Below are 17,405 nucleotides of genomic sequence, written 5' to 3' on the forward strand. Positions count from 1 at the left end.
TTCACATGCATTCTTCAAAACACCACCTTTCACCTTCCAGGTAGTTGGTTCTGAGACTTTGATGGGGTAATTACCAGGTTCCTGGGGGAGAAGGGGGGGCTAGATACCACACATAGCCTTGGCTCGTTGCCGGATTCCCCCCTTTGACGGGGGCATGGGCATGACGAATCTTCATCTCTACTATTTGGCCACCAAACTTATAGGCACCCACAACTGGTTCAATTGAGGCCTACCAGATTGAACTCCGCACTATGGACTTCCCACAAATCCAAGCCTACTTATATGGGGTTCCCATTCCACAAGCAATCCCTCCTATCACTAGAGCGGTTCTAGTGGCCTGGCGTTCTGCCCTGTGCTATACGAGATGGGACAAGAGTCTTACCCAACATACACCTCTGTGGCACGGTACATGGCTACATGAAACATTGACCCTTGTTGGTTTCAGGTTGTGGGATCGGGTCAGGATCTCATTCCTTGGGGACGTCTGGGTGGGAGACTATGTCAGGGCTTTCCCCGATCTGCCACAGCATCACTTCCTTCACACTACCCAATTTTACAAGTATCTAAAACTCCGCCACACCCTTAATACGCATATTCCACCATGAACCTCGCTTCCTGAGATCAGCCCACTTGAAGTCCAGGTCATAATGGGGAATTTAGCCAGAGGAGGGGTGTCACCTCCCTAGACTCGCTGCGAACCCACTGGGAAGGATGGCTAGGCCCCCTAGAAGAGGCAAATTGCGGCGATGCCCTTATGGCTCCCAAAACCTTGACAACCTCCTCTAAACCTCATCTCATCCAACTCTACTACCTCCACATGGCTTATCTCACCCCTGCGTGCCTATACAGGGCGAGACTGCTCCCCTTCCCAGATTGCACACGCTGTAACCAAGCTCCAGACGATTTCTACCACATTGTCTGGTTATGGCCTGGTCTTGCTCCATTTTGGTCATGTGTGGAGTCTGAACTTATACACATTCTGGGGTGACAGGTACCTCATGATCCTTTATGCCTTCATCTGGGAGTATTTGATGGACTGGACGGCTCTAGAGCCGACAACCGCTTTCTTGGCACCGTGGTGGCGGTGGCTAAGCGAGACATCACAGCGGCCTGGGCTCAGGCCAAACCTCCTACCATACGAAAGTGGAGAAGGGGGGTGAGTTGGTGCACACCCCAGGAGGAACCCCTCTTTGAGGACCAGGGATGTCCTGAGAAATTTCATAGGGTATGGGGCGAATGGCTAAACCAACTGTCTTGAGATGTGTGCTTGATTTTTCTCCTACCTTGGTACATTGATTCTACGGTGAAGTGGTGTGCTGGAAGATACTAAACTATGTCTGGGATTTTTGTTGTCTGCTGAAGATGGACTTTGATTTACTGCACAATCATATGCTGTCATTTGTATGTTTGGTTTTTCAAATGCAAATAAATTTGATTATCAAAACAAAAAAGGCCTTGTCAATTGGAGTTGCCAATTTACACACATCAGTTTTAGGGAGAAAGCACTGGCACTGGTCAGCAGGCTTCAGTGCACTGTCAGAGTCAAAAACCAACATCTAGTAGTCCAAAGGGGGGCAAAAAGTGAGGGAAGAAAAAGCCCTATTTTTTTACAATAAGTAACCCAATTTTCTACAGATTTTTGTTGCTATAATGTATGAGGAGAAATTTATTGTAGCGAGAACATGTCAGAAAAAGTGATTGAGATAACGGCCTGCCTGAATATTACCCTTAATTGCGAACTACTGTTCTCCCTCTATTTTGATGAAGCTGATAAATATTGCTTTTTAAAAAATATCTTTACTAGACGATTTGAACAGAGTCTTTCATAGCACTTCTAAATATACCTTCTTTAGAATTAACAATCATGCAGGACTACCTTTTTGTTTCTCATGTACCTTATCCAGTAAAGTAATGGGGTGATGCATGGCCCGGCAGTTACCTAAGCAGCAGACTCTAAGGGCCTCATTTATGAGGCTGTGCGTTACTTTTATGCCGCCGGTGCTGCACTTTTTGTGACGCACCAGCAGCGTACAAAATGTGCCTTGTTGCACCATATTTACAAAGTGATGCATCTAGGTAGATGTGTCACTTTGTAAACCCCTGCGCTACATTATACCAACGCCAGGTATAATTTATGCAGGGGGGCGTTCTGACGCAAGAAAGGGCCATAGAAAGTGACGCAGTGAAATGTATAAGATTTCACTGTGCCACTTCTAGGACACAAATGCGTCAATTTCTTACGCCTGCCTCACAACAGGCGTAAGACTGACGCAGGCCCTTTCACATGGGGCTTGCCCCATGTGAAAGGACACATTGCTGGAGTTGCGTCACTTTTGTGACACACTCCAGCAATGCGTCACTTTTGCGCCATACAGATACATCAGCAATACTGACGTATCTGTAACTCCTTGCGCCATGATGCGTCATACTGTAAATATAACGCATCCTTGGGGTCCCAGGGAGAGCGCAGTGAAAAGTGACGCATCTCTGTTTTCACGCAGCGATGCGTCACTTTTCATAAATGAGGCCCCCAGTTGCTGCTGTTGACCAGAAAATCTTTTTTTTCTACCAGTACAAGTCTTAGCCTCTATCCTAGCTGGGCACACTGCATACTTTTTTGATTAAAAAAATCACTGCCCTTAAATCAAGGGCACAAGTAAAGATATTGAGATATTAGACATCGTTCATCTTTTCTTCCTGAGGATGTAGAGACATCCAATTAATGTGCCATATTTCCAGGCAGTGCTTAAATGGAACTTTATTGTTTAGATTCAGAGACTACTCACGTGGGTCTTAATAAATTATTGTGGCATTCCCCTAAAATGTTATTTCATGTTTCAAAGTGGCTGATACATTGGTTGTGAAGTTTAACCACATCAAACTCACACTGGCCCTTTTGGTTGTTAGATTTAAATTAAATGTAGATTGTCTGGAGAGGAGAGATGTACATGTGGGACCCCAAAGTAGCTTGCAAAGAAATTGATAATCTGTGGAGGATCATGTAGCAATATAATGCTGAGTTCAGTAAGGGTTACAAGAAGTTGAAAATCTATGTTAGCTTCGTTGTCAGGGGCTAAGTACTTGCTTTTCTGCACATGAAAATGAAACGGTGTTGTTCATGGAGTATTTCTGGTAAGTGAACAGCAGGTACTGGGCACAGCTAGGTCCACACAATACTATGTAGTTTGGTAGATTGAGACAAAACAATGGACACCGGTAGAATCGTGAAGACAATATATTAAACTTTATATATGTCTTCTTTCTTTTGTATTGTTACAGAACGCCAGCCGACACGTGTTTCATCAGCAGGACAGTGCCTGTGACTCACCAGGGCTGTGAGCGGCGTTTGAGTTCTGAGCGGTGGGTCCGGTGATAAAGACGAAAATCTCGTTGAGAGAGTAAAAAGGCAAGGGTCGATGGGCGACGGATGTCTTGCACATGCAGTCAGATACGACTGGGACGCGGTCTCCAGGAGAGGCGGTATATAGCTCCCGGTCTGGGTCAGACGGGATGTTCTGGTGTTGAGAACTCACTATTTCTGGTAAGTGGTTGTTTCTATAGTCATTTCGTTCCTTCTGTAGCCATTTTGGAAGTATACTCTTCGCATTACCATAGGTAAGTTAAGGTTGGTGTTTGCTTCTAGTACATTAGTGTTTTTCAGGGGCGTATCTTAAAATTGTTTAGCTAATTGGTTCCTACGAAAGCGTACAATTGAAATATTGTTCATGGAGTATTTCTGCTAAGAGTTTATTTCCTTAGTCTTATTCCACAGTTCTGTTGGAAGAATAGTCGTCCATTTCCTATGGTAAATTACGGTTGGGATGTGCTAGTAATTGTATTTGTGTTTTTTTCAAAGTGTACCTTAAATTGTTTAGCTAATTTGTGCTTTATAAAACGTCCAAATGAAGTTAAAAACATAAAAAATTGATGTTTAGCTTCATGTTATCAGTGGCGGACTTTGAAGAAAGTTTGATTATCTGATTAAAACGGACCGGAAATGTTAACACAAAACCCTTAAAAGAATAATCGGCCCTTTTATTTGGTACGCTTTGAGTCTTACTTTATGATTTCACATGTTTATATTGCAGAATTCAATACTTTAAAGGTTCGTTTGGGTAGCAAAGTGAATGTGCACACCAGCAGGAACTCCTATAAAGGGTTATTATATTAGTAATTCCATCTGCAACTGAGAGAACGATGGGCCTCTTGTCACATCTTGGCACAGGCAAAGATGGTTGGGTATCTCTCATATTACCACATAGCAATCAATCTAAACTTCTGCTTGGGTGGTAATACACAGGTATCTATTTTCACATGATTACGTGCTCTTATCTGATCACTGAATTGTTTCCATAAAACTAAGCCCTGGCTTGTGTCTGTTAACCCTCAACGTGACAACTCAGCTAATGTTATGACATTAAATAGAAATGGGGAATTTTAGAGGCAGCCAAGCAAACATTAATTTAAAATCCTGCTATTCTCCGTCCTTGATTTGAATGGCTTAGTCCTTATTGTCCAATAGACCCGGGCATAATATGAGGGTTCATACTGAAGGGAAGCCCACCAGTAGTTATCCTCCAACAGCATATGGGCAATACATTTATCACCCCCTGTTCCCTTATTCTCACTAACAGGTTACCCCTGTCTGATCTGCTGCTCCACACTTACTCTAAACGTGAAATTCAGGCTGTGACCTAATTGCGATCATTCTGATTGTCTAAGCCAATAACCGCATTCCTTAAAGTGAGATAACCCCAACTCACTAATCAGGATTGGTGGAATGCAGAAAATCTGCCCTTAGGGTGGGACTATAGCATACACATATTCAGATGCTGGATTGGATTTCCTGGGGTTTCTTACCTGTATACGTTTGTAAATACTAATAAACGCATAAGTGGTCTGTGAAATAACACCAACGAAGAGTGGCTGTTAATCCATAATTAATCAAGTAATGATTTTGGTTTTCGATCAGTAATCACGCATACTTGGCAACGCGTTTTGTGTTTATATAAATATCTCTTATGCCAAGATGTTCTGCACAAACACCAATTGTAGGTCCAGAATCGATATGCAACAGCTGCAGTTCAAATTAAGCCTCTTCTCTATGCAGATCGGGTGAGAGCACGAATGGTAAAAGAGATAAACTGGCAACAATTTCCCTCAAAATATCTACACTTTAGTAGTTTTATTCTGAATATTTTAAGATGTCATCTTAAATGACGTGTCAACTATTTCCCACGCAAATGTGCAGCATGGGAAAATAATTCATGGCATCTGGAGGTGTGGCCTGTCAGTTTCAAAATTCGTTGACTTCATCGCACTTACCTTTGATCTCAGTTTTCAATTGCTAGCTTCGAAAAAGAGCTTGAAAATAAAGCAAAGAAAAAATGTATTTATGTTATTATTTTATTTTGAGGCGCTTCAGTAAAGCCATGTTCTAGTTACTTTGAACATGCTGCGCCCAGTAATGGATAATCAGCTTAAAGGCTTTCCACCTAGCAACCGTGGAGTTATCGCCCTCAAGGTTCATGTACAAATAGTCAGCAGCTTGATTCATAACGTGAAACGCATCATTTTTTTCAACAGGCTGGATAAATCCTGCAGTACACGTCACTCTCAAGAAGCTTTAATCAAATATAAAATAATCCCATAAGTAACTAATCTGTGGGTCTTGTTCTGGCTTTGGGAACTGGTACCTTCGTGCCAGACAATATAGTACTGAAATTTGCAACGACAGACCAATGCAAAATATTGTTTTTTCATTATTATCATATATTACAGATATAATTGCTCACTAGTCATTTGGTGCAGATGACTATGCAAAATTGCATTGCACCATTCCATATTGTCCAGAACAGGTGCAACGCAAATAATCTGATCCACGATTTTTCCTCAAGCACACAAGATGGGATAACAGTCTATCCAGGATTATGTACCTTACTTAGAATACACATATTTATGCTCATCTCCATTCAAATATCTTCGCAAAAACAACTAGCTTTATACCTGTTTCACCAGAGCACATTCATGTTGATGTTAATTGATAATCAGATGTAGAATGTAAAGAAAAATCAAAGATCGCTGTAAATATTTGTCATAATAAATAGAAAAATTAACAAGCATTTGGAAACCAATAGGTCTCAGTAGGAAATCAGTGGCTTTGGCATAATTTACCCCAATTTTTGTAACAAGACTGTACTCCCCCTTCAGACATGGTTAAATTGGCTTATATCTGAAAGACATATTTAACTTGCCTACAAGTCCCTAGTATCTGGTGTAAGATACACACCCAGGGCACGGAAGATAAATGCCTCCTGTGGACTGTAGCATCTATTGTGCCATTCACAGGATGTACCTGCAAATCATGGCTTCAGGCCTACCATATGTATACATGCTGCAAACCTGTCAAAATAACTCTTTCTGAAAGGTGGGAAACCCTGTTTTTAAATATTAATAATTTACCCCAAATTCACCTTGGTGCCCACAAGGTAAGATGCTTGATATTTAAAAGTACACTGGAGAGGACTGGCCTAGCGGCTAGGGGAGAGGAGTTGGCCTAATGGCTAGGGCCGAAGACTCCGAATCTGGGCTACTGGGTTCGAGTCTCTGTAATGGTGCTGAACATGCTGTGATTCTGGGCAAATCACTTAATCTCCCCGTGCCTAAAAAACATGAATGTGTCCTCATGTAACGTAACTGGTGCTATGTAAAGCGCTCTGATACCCGATTAGGGTCAAGTTTGTGCTATATAAAACCAGTAGTGGCCCGTGGAGGGAGTTCTGTAGGCTGGAAAGGGGGTAGGGGAGGGGCAAGGTGGGGGGTAGTAAACACAGGAATATGGATGATCAGAGGTAAGTAAACAATTAAATAAACAAAACGAATTTCGTTGCGCGCTCTGCTTCGCAAAATGCGATGTAGCGTGCGCTACGAAATTTGTTTTATTTATTTAATTGATTACTTACCGCTGATCATCCATATTCCGGTGTTTACTACCCCCCACCCTGCCCCTCTTCACCCCGCCTTTCCACCCCATGGAACTCCCTCCACGGGCCTCTACTGTATAAAACCCTGTAATAAAAAAATAATAATAATACAACATATGTGAGGGAAGCTTCCCCAGAACCAGTTTGTAGTCAAGAAAGGGAAGGAGACAGCATATTTTTAATAAACACACCTCAGTGTGGGAACCAGGACACTGCACAAGTGAGCAAGGATTTCGCGATTTTGGATTTCGGGATTTTAGGAGTTTGGTGCACTGTGGAATTGTTTGCAGTAGGACAAACAGGAACTGCTGTAAAAGTAAGTATGGTTATCCATTGGAACTGCTGGGCCATTGGTTAAGGCGGCATGAGGAGTCAATCCCACCCACTGACTTGAGCAAACCATAAATGTGGCACCTCAAAGAAACCCCCTAAAAAATTGCTGAGCCTATCAGAAGATGACAAGGGGACTGAAAGTCCAAGATATTGAATACCCTCAGAACCCCAGTTGACATACCCACCAGTGTGCTGTCTGTGATTTTTGGGTTACTAACAGACCCTTAAAGGGATCAAAGACACAGTGGTAAATCAAACTTAATTTCATTCTATAGAATAGTGCACACATAATCTGTACTAGGAAAATACACTATATATGTTTAAAAGCTTTCATTTCGACAATCTGGTACTGCTACTTAGTCTGAGGAAAAACCACAGAGAATATAAATAGAATAGTACTAATGTGTGTTACTAGAAATGAGAATAATGTTAACATGTCTAACAAGATTGAAATGTTCCTAGCAGCCTAGCACTATAAAGGCTAATTCTATGCACTACATTATGAGAGCATGGAGTAGCTAACTTGCCTTTAGAGTTCCTTGAGATGTAGCACACCTCATACCTGTACTCAGCGGAAAAGCTGCGATTATCAGACTTCAGCTAGGAGAGAGTGTCCTCTAAGAAGGAAAAACACACCAGCTGGGCTTAGCTCCTCTCCTCTACTCTCTGTATTGGCTTTCAGTATAGGAATGGATGCTGCAGCAGTTTGGCAGGACCTCTTGTGATAACCTGAGACAAAGACTTCTCTGATTCTGTGGTCTGTTCTTAGGATATATAAAGGTTTGACCTCTGATTTTAACCCTACATTGGGGGACTTTCCAATAGTCCAAGACATAACTGGTATGACCCAGCATGATGAAAATACTTCAACTCGGGCTACATATTTATTTTGCACATTTGTTGTCAGACCTTGCAATGTAAAATACAAGGGAGTTTGTAACAGACTTGTCTTGCTTTGTGTGGTAGCAAAGTCATTGTTTAGATGAACTGACACTTTCACAAGTTCTGTGAAGGATAATGTTATACAGTTCCTATGAATTAAGTAGGACTGTGTATTAGGTTAGTAAAACTGCACAATATAGACATGGAGTCTACTCATATCATCAGTAAATGTTAGTTTGGGCAGTTCAAAGTACCACATCTAAACTCTTAAACCTCCAGAGTTACAGATACTCTCTGTAATCTCAAACATGACAACTCTAGTTCCCACACAATTTGTGGAAACAGATATAAGCCTTTTGTTTGTCACTTTTGCATGCCCAAAGTTTTACAAAGAAGAGAAACGATAATGCATGTTCAAATCTTTATCGAAAATATCTAATATATGTAAATAAAGCATGAGCTGCGATTATTATACAAATGAAATACATCATTGTTATAAGCCTTCTTAGAATGGTGAAAACACAAACAATTCAACCATGTTAAATATTACTAATGTTACTCCTATCTATTAACAGTAATACTACTCTAATCAGAGCATAGCGGAAGTCTTGTGCCAGACCCCATTGGAATGATCTAACCCCAAACCTTGGTGTAATGTCTCAGGAAGCCGGCCTCAGTGCATTAACCAATGCATGCCATATATAGTTGCAAGCCTACACATATCTCTGCTTGCACCGCTATCTTCCTTCTTAGGATGAATGTCTGGGCCTGCAGGGCTGAATCTCATTCACAGCTCTCTGCAGAATTCATGATAACTTTGGTGTGAAGTGCCTCTCACTGACTTCAACATGGGTATGATTTAAATAATAAAACACAGGTCTTTCCGCATTCTGCTTGAGACACAGAATAACACTTTTACTTAGTCTAGAAGAGAGAGTTGTCTCCTAGGAGCACATATTAAAGCAAGGACATCATGTTCTAATATGTGTTTTACTGGAACTATCAGTGCAGACTATAGACTATAAATGTGTACCTAAAATAAAGACATGCATGATATTGTCCTTTGTTTAATGAAAATTCAAAAGTTAGAAGGGAAAGCTAAAATTGAGCTTAAATGTAATCGCTACAACACCTTCCCTTTGGTCAGATGATATGACTATATACAAACATAGCTACATCATTAAGTGTGTATAAAAACCTTACATTCCATATGAACACTTTAATATTATAAGCAGACTCAAAACAAATAAAAAATGGCAATTAAAAAACACGTATACTACCAAAAAGAAATTTAAGAACGTTAATTGATGAAACTAAGAGGCATCCAAAATGAAGAACAGGATCTCCAAAGTGTCCACAACAGTCATATCAGGATTGTCATTAAGGAAAAAAAGTTGACCCATAACTGCAAGCATCATGTCAAAAGAGGCCTGAAGAGCATGATCCAAAGAGCGAAGGTGGTCATCACCAGCCCATTCAGCAGACGTGAAGGGGACAGTGACAAGAGTGTAGCAACAGAAAAGAGCCCAGATGCCAGGAAACCTGAAGTCAAAGGAGCATCTGGCATTGAAAAAAGTGGCTCATAATATGCATCTTGCAGCAAACAAAGTACCATCATTTGACAACACAGCCAATGCAACCACATAGAACTCACCAGCAGATTTATATCCGTATACTGCAACAATTGCATAGCAAGACAAAAGTAGAGTGCACACTTGAATGAGCACAATTGACAGCAAACACAGGCTGCCCTCTCTCAAACCATACGGGCCGGCAGGCCGGAAGGACAGGGACCAGTGCTTGTTCAAGTCCAGTAATAGCGACTCACCAAAACACTGTATCATAAGCTCACAAGGCAGAAGTATGTATAGTAGTTCCATTTCCATTTGGCCTCGTTGTGGGACATCCATTTTGCAGCAACAAAAAGAAGATCCAATACAGCAACAAGTAGCAATAACACATTCAGAATGCCTCCGAAAATGCTTGAAAATAAGGAATGCGAAAAGAGAAAACTCCAAGAATACTCATGAATGTAGAAACAACTCCAGGCCCAATTACTGAAAAAATGTGTCACTTCAGGCATGTCAGCAACATTAAAAATATGGCGCACTAGCTTACTGAAGTACTGCGGCAATTGAGTGCATAAAAGTGATTGTACTTCTGACGAAGAATGTGCAACTTGGACATCAAAAGTTTCTCAGGCAGATGTAAGAACCTCATCTTTTTGAAACATTAAGTCTTTTCAGTATGCTCAACTTATCAAAGCTTATTTTATCTACTGGGACCTTGCTTCACAAAGTTGCTTCACTAGCAATACATCTGGAAGGATATAAAATATGCATATAGCAAGTTACAATATTGGAAACAGTGACCACGTAAGGTTAAGGTTAATGTTAATGAGACTTATAAAGCGCGCATACCCTGGGGTGTCTTGGCGCTCAACTAGAGTAGAACCTGAAGGCGAGGAAGGTAACAAAGAGGTCAGCCCTCTCAAAGTTACAGGGAGAGCATTCCATAGTTTTGCTGTACAATAGGCCGTGCTCCGACCTGCCCAGCTGGCAGTTCGGATCTTAGGAACCAGCATTAATCTGGCGTTTGTCGATCTTAACTGCCTACCTGGGTGGTACCATGAGAAGAGATGTTTCAACTGTACCTGTCCTGCTCCATTCAATGATTTATAGACAAGGCAGAGTGTCTTAAACTTAGAACGTTGTACCACAGGCAGCCAGTGGAGATTCTGTATCTCTTCTTTAACCGATTGGTACTTAGGAATTCTCAGTAGATGCCTGGCTGCAGCGTTCTGTACCATCTGGAGCTTCTTTAGATGTTGTTTCTGTAACCCAAGGTATAAACCGTTACAGTAGTCCAACTTAGGCAGCACCAAGGTGGTCACCACTGTTTTTCTAAGATCCTGAGGAATAAATGGTAAGACCTTTTTGAGTTTCTTCAGCAGATAAAAAGAAGCTGAAACTATAGCATTAATTTGATGTGCATAAGTGAGACAGTTATCTATCAGGACTCCAAGGTTTTTTGCCTTCTTTCACTGGTTCAGGAGTCTGTTCCAGTTCAGCCGGCCACCATAGCCCATCCCATTTTGGCTGTAAATTGCCGAAGGTAACCACTTTGGTTTTATCCGAGTTGAGTTTTAAACAGTGTCTACCCATCCAGAGGCTGATTTCCCTCATGCAGCATTGAAACTGCACTGCCGGGGATGAAGTGTTTTTGTAAGCCGCAACGACGATCTGTGTATCGTCGGGATAGGATGTCAAATTGAAGCCAAACTGCTGTATTAAAGGTGCAAGTTCAGAGACATAAACATTGAACACTGTGGGGCCTAACGATGAGCCCTGAGGGACCCCACATGGTAGTACATAGAGGTTTGCCTGATAATGGTCAAGGGAAACTCTCTGCCTTCTATTCTTCATAAAGGATGATAGTAATGCAAGGGCGAGGTCCCTAATCCCTAGATGTTCAAGGCGTACGAGTAGTGTGTCGTGGTGCATGGTACCAAAGGCCGCTGATAAATCGAGAAGAATCAGAACAGCGACACCCCCCTTATCCATTACTGCTCTGATCTCCTCCGAGACCTTGATGAGGGCTGTCTCCGTGCTATACCCAGAACGGAAACCAAACTGGGATGGGTCGAGTAGTTCCTTCTCCTGGATGAATTGAGTAAATTGGCTATTTATAATTTTCTCAACCATCTTAGCGGGGAAAGGGAGCCTTGCAATCGGGTGGTAGTTGTTAGTTGTGGAAGGATCTAGATTAGCATTTTTTAGCAGAGGGAGAATGATTGTGCCTTTCCAGACTGCAACAAAAAGTTCCTGATAAGAACATGTTATTAAAAATGTTGGTTAAGATTGGGCTTACTTCCCCTGCAATGCTTTTAAGAACTGCCGGGGGGCATGGATCCGAAGGAGATCCAGATTTGGTATCCTGAATACGTTTTTCCACAGGCTCATTGGATACCTGTGAAAAAGTCAACAGCTAATTTTTTCTGTGGGACACAACAGTGGGGTGCCTCTCAGTTGCCTTATTAGAAGTGGTGGTAAAGATACTGTATATATTGTTGACTTTCTTCCTAAAAGCGCTAGTTATACTATCACATAAAGATTGGCTGCTCTTTGATAGTGGGCTATTAATAGGAGTTGTAAGCTTCTTCACAACTTGAAACAGTTGTTTTACAGAGTTTTTAGATGATTCTATTTGTTTAGTAAAGTAAGTCTTTTTCTCCGTGGCTAAAAGATTTTTGTATCTAGCTAAATCATGTTTGTCACTCTTTTTTTCCTCGGTTTCATAGTTCATTCTCCAGCGCCTTACCAATCTACGACATCTTTGTTTCTCTAGACGCAGAGCTTCCGTGAACAAGGGAGTCGACGGTTGGCCGCAATTCCCAGTGCTTTTGCCATTGGACACTGTCGCCACAAAGGCATTATTCAGCCAGTCGTTGTAACTCTCAACTGCTTGATCTACCTGTTGACTCATACTCGGACATGTCTGATTAAGTTGGAGTTCAAGCAGATTAACATATATTTTATTCCATGCTTTGAAAATTTTTCCCTGATCTTTATTAGAACAGCCTTCTGATATGATTTCGGCGGGGTAGTTAAATAAGATCAAAGAGTGATCTGACCAGACCAAAGGAAGTGTATTTTTTACTGTCACTCCAGTAACTGAGGTAAAAATACCATCCAGGGTGTGCCTTGCCTGGTGAGTGGATTTACGAACCAGCTGAGTGAGCCCCATCATATCTATGGATTCAATGAGCATTAATGTGTCCTTATCTGACATCAATTCAAGATGTATATTAAAATCCCCCAGGATGGTAAACCTTTTTGTTGTAAAATGGGGTTCCAGCTGTGAGTCTAGGTTAGTAACAAAATTAGTCCTTGACCCCGGAGGGCGGTAAACCAAAGTTCCCCTAAAGGTATTTTTTTAATTTAATTCTATCGAGAAATTCAGTCCTTCATAAAAAGGATTAACCACCGAAGAGAAAGTGGCTCTAAGGTGTTCGCGATAAATGATGGCAAGACTGCCCCCTCGCTTCAAGGGTCTGTCAAATCTTGATGAAACAAAGCCCTGAGGCACAGCGACCAAAAAATCAGGGTCAGATGATGGATCTGTCCATGTTTCTGTGAGAAATAGCATATCCAAATTATATTGCAAGATGGTGTCTGCAGTTTCCACTTTGTGTTTCGCAAGTGACCTTGCTTTGATAAGTCCACAGTGACTCTCTGTCTGTCTAAGGGTCTGTGTAGGCTTTAGTTTTGGGGCAGCTATCAGACCGAGCTCAATCTGATAGGAATCAGGGAGAGAAAAACCACGAGGACAGGTGAACTGGTAGGGCCTAGGTTCCTTGTCCAACCTACATCTAGTGCAGCCTAGGTTACGATCATACTTATTAAAAGTGTGCAACTCTATACTAGAGTATTGCACAACACCGATACCTAAAGGGCCATGGGGTATGGCCCTGGGCTCGGTCCAGGCGCGGACGGGCGCAGACGGGCTTGCCTTTGGTGCGCCGCCAGAGCGCCCGGTGCGCGTGTCCGCTGCGTGTCCTTTCCATGTGCTTTTAAGTATGTTGGTGGCAGAGAAACTAGACCGCGCCCCACGTGAAGTAGGGACTCCTAATCTGGCTCTGGCGGCCGGAACTGACTACATGATCAATGTGCCCTCCACACAAACAGCACACAGCTGCGGTGGACCGGGGCATGATCGGAACAATCCAAAGGTGAATAGTTTTAAAGTATGGCAAAAATAATAATAGCCCCCCTCCCAAATGCAACAACGCAAACCGAATGAGGCAACAGCACTACGATACAGTTATGTTTAAAAGATTAAAAACAGTGAGAATGAAGATCAAGCCTTCAAACGGCTGCAGGACTTACTCTGTCCACGTACACGTGGATTCATCTCACAACAATCTTGATCATTCAAAATTTAAAATCTTCCATTAGAAAGCAACAACAATTCCGTTTTGATCAATTGTACAGGAATCCCTTTCAAATAACACGCTAAATAGGCCATTGATGCATTACAAACTCCATGAAGTGCAATTTCTTTACAAACCAAGAAGCAACCCAAACTAATTCTACATTCACTTTGACAAAGGCATCTTTGTTTTCATATATGCATCTATAATGAAAGGAAGAAAACAAGTTTCATGTAAAATGAATGTGCTCCTATCTCCTCATATCTGCCTACTTGAAAATGCCTAAGACAAGTTGTGAAATAAAATGTGGAAACTGGGAGAGAAAAAAACCAGTGAATAAGTCATATAGCAGATGGTGTTTCAAGCAACAGAAAAAAAACTTTTTCTACATGTTCAATATTAATCATGGTATAGGTGGCTTCCTTTATAGCCATCATTTTTTCGATGCGTGTCAAATTATAAGGCAAAACAATTCAGCTGCTTTCAAATAATCCCATGGCACTTGATTTGATTTTAAAACTTGCAAAGTCCAACTCAATTGTTTAATCATTCCTAACTGATTCTAGCCATGTTGAAGCATAGATATGTCATTTTGAATGATATTGAATGCAGATGAAACAATATTCAATGAATAAATACGAGCTGACAATATAGTCATCTCATTATCGACAACAGCCAAAGCTTTGTCCAATCAATTGGTCTCCAACATTCAGCAGCTTCCTGTTAGAAAATTGTCCACATTTGAATGTAACTCACATATATAAAATGTTTAGAATGAGGAGATCTGGGAACCAACAGTAAGTCTTGGAAATCCATATTATCAGGAAGGAGTGATAAGTGGTGTTAACTGTCGTAATATTGAGTGTTCTAACCATTGATGGCACAGTTTACCCATACTATATACATAGTGACTACCTCAGAGTGTTGTGTATTATTATACTGACGGTCCGGCCTGCTTGCTTTAAACACCTAGGAAGAGTTTAAAAAAAATGAGCATTACAACCATTGGTATCAATTGGCCATTATAATCACCCATCTGAACCATAAAGTGAGGAATTGTACTTTCCATTCTGCACCATTTTCCTTAAACAGTTCTTCTGTGAAATTTAAAAACAGTTATCAGTTATTGGACCTTGCAGTAGAGGGAATGCTTGGTGTATTTTAATTCTTAACATTGCCGAATCCAAGCTATGTAGTCTATTGTACTGTTTTGCATAAAAAGTTCACGTGCCGGGTAATTAGACATGCTCTAAATAAAGCATCAGTGCTCTGGACCATCTCAAAATAATCCACAGTCTGGCCTTAATGTGTTCAGGCAATACAAGACTATTTGTACAGTATCTCTGTGAAAGTTGCCTATTTCAGTGCAACAAGCTTGGAGACATATGAGGCACAGAAGGAGATAGGTTGCAGAGATAAATGGCACAAATAGTTTGACGGAATTTTCCATGCCTGTGTTTGAATGTGTGAGCACATTAATTCCCCCTCTATTGGGTTGCCAAAGCTTGTTTAACTCTAGTAGTCCTACATTGCCTAATATAATCCAATTATTCCATGCGTTCCAGCTAAATGATTTATTTTTCTGATCTACTTTTCCTTCTGCCCATTACCATCCCCACTACAAATGATCCTTGCACTTTTTCAAGTACCTGCCCTTCTCTAGAAAGTTTCATTTTTACTCACTTTTAATCCCTGCATCGTTTTCTCATCATGGCAGTGTTTTTGAGGTTACTTTCTGTTTGTCAATTCACCTGTACTACTGGTTTAAAAAAAAAAGTGTTTCAATTGAAAAAAAGGAATGTGCTTGCCTTATTCTAGTTGATGGTAACATGTGGGAGGACTCAGAGGGATGCCATGGGTTGAATAAAGACAGAGAGTATTCTTAATCACGGTTAGTTTATTATGTTACGATGTGCTTGCCAAAAAAGAAGTCATGCATATTACTCCCCCACAACTATGACATATTAGAATTTGAATAGGTTTTATGCAGTTACGACTTTTTATAGTTGAATTTGACACTAAAAACGGATAAACCAGGATTTTTTTCCATGCCTTATTAAACAACATAGTACAATATTTCAGATTATATTTAAAAGCACAAAATAAATTGTCAGAGATATCCAAACCACATCTACGGAGTAGACTGTGATCTTAGCATAGTGCCTTAGACCACAACTGGACATATGACGGAACAGAGGAACATAATTACTTTCCTCCGTTCTGTCGTATGTCCGAGTTTACTAATTCCCCCACCCCGGGTCACCGCCCCGCAGCACACCCTAGGCGAGCCGACACTGCTTAAGAATAGCATTACATTCTATAGATTCTCCTGTTAATACAATGCATTCTGTTTTATTCTTTTATGAACACAATTCTGCCTTTCATTTAGGAGTGCATTCCTTCTATTAACACGGCGCACCCTGGTTGCTAACCTTGCAGAGAAGAAAAAGACAGGCAGCACACACCCTTTATAAGAAACAACGGACTGCACATTGAGTATCTTTGTGCATGGGTGTGATTATTCCACAGTTCCAATGTTCTGGGGATGATCTGTAGTAAAACGACAGTGAGTATCTAAAAGCCACCTGACTGTTCTATGGCTCAATCCTACAGGAGCAATTCTTAAATAGTCATACCTGTGTTCGCGAGCCACAGTAAATCCCTCATTATGAGTGGCCCTGTTAAGTGGGATATGTGCAGCAACTCCTGTTACTGCACGTATCGCAAATACTGCACGTACCGCAATTATGAGTTTTGAGATAAATATCGGCACGTCAAACTTGTTGCAGCAATGGTAAGTAGCAGGGCCCTTATTTATGAGGCCTTGCGTCAGTTTTGCGCCGCCGGTGCGTCACTTTTTGTGACGCACCAGTGGCGTAAAAAATACGCCATGTTGCGCCATATTTAAAAAGTGACGCATCTAGGTAGATGCGTCACTTTTTAAACCCCTGCGCCACATTATACCTGCGTCAGGTATAATGTATGCTGAGGGGGCGTTCCCCCGCAAAAAGACTCGTAATAGTGACGCAGTGAAATCTATGAGATTTCACTGCGTCACTTTTAGGATGCTGGTGCGTCAAAATCTTGCGCCTGCCTTACAGCAGGCGTAAGACTGACACAAGCCCTTTCACATGGTGCTTGCCCCATGTGAAAGGACGCATTGCTGGAGTTGCGTCACTTTTGTGACACACTCCAGCAATGCGTCACTTTTGCGCTTACAGATACGTCAGAAATACTGACGTATCTGTAAGTCCTTGCGACATGATGCGTCATAC

The sequence above is a fragment of the Lissotriton vulgaris genome, chromosome 10, assembly GCF_964263255.1.
Source record: "Lissotriton vulgaris chromosome 10, aLisVul1.2, whole genome shotgun sequence".
In the NCBI taxonomy this organism is placed as follows: domain Eukaryota; kingdom Metazoa; phylum Chordata; class Amphibia; order Caudata; family Salamandridae; genus Lissotriton; species Lissotriton vulgaris.